This window comes from Chlorocebus sabaeus, chromosome 6 (genome assembly GCF_047675955.1).
Source record: "Chlorocebus sabaeus isolate Y175 chromosome 6, mChlSab1.0.hap1, whole genome shotgun sequence".
NCBI lineage: Eukaryota > Metazoa > Chordata > Mammalia > Primates > Cercopithecidae > Chlorocebus > Chlorocebus sabaeus.
The window spans coordinates 10,447,874-10,448,271 of NC_132909.1; positions in this window are offsets into that span (position 1 = coordinate 10,447,874).

A 398-nucleotide genomic window follows, 5' to 3' on the forward strand; every position below is an offset into this window, starting at 1 on the left:
GTCTCTCTTCCTCCTCGTCTCTGCTACCCACTTTGCCCCTGGGCCGGTCACCCGTTCTCCTCACACTCCTGGTCCCTCAGACTCTGGGCAAGCTCTTGGGAGGTTGGGGGCATGCATCCTTGAAACACGTGTGGGCTGGGTCAGTTTCTAGGTTGGGGAGACCCAGGGATGGTGGGCCTGGGGAGGAGCTCTGGCTTGGAAGTCCCAGAGCGCCCATCTTGATCTAACTTTCTCTGGGTTCTTGGGGTCCAGGGACCTTGGTTTCCTCATCTGGAATGCATGGTGATGATGCCACCCCTCAGAGCCAGTGGGAGGGTCGAATGTGACAATCCTCATGACTGCTTTGGATGAGAATGGGTGGAAGCTCGCCGAATCTCCCATGTCCACATTTCCCTGGC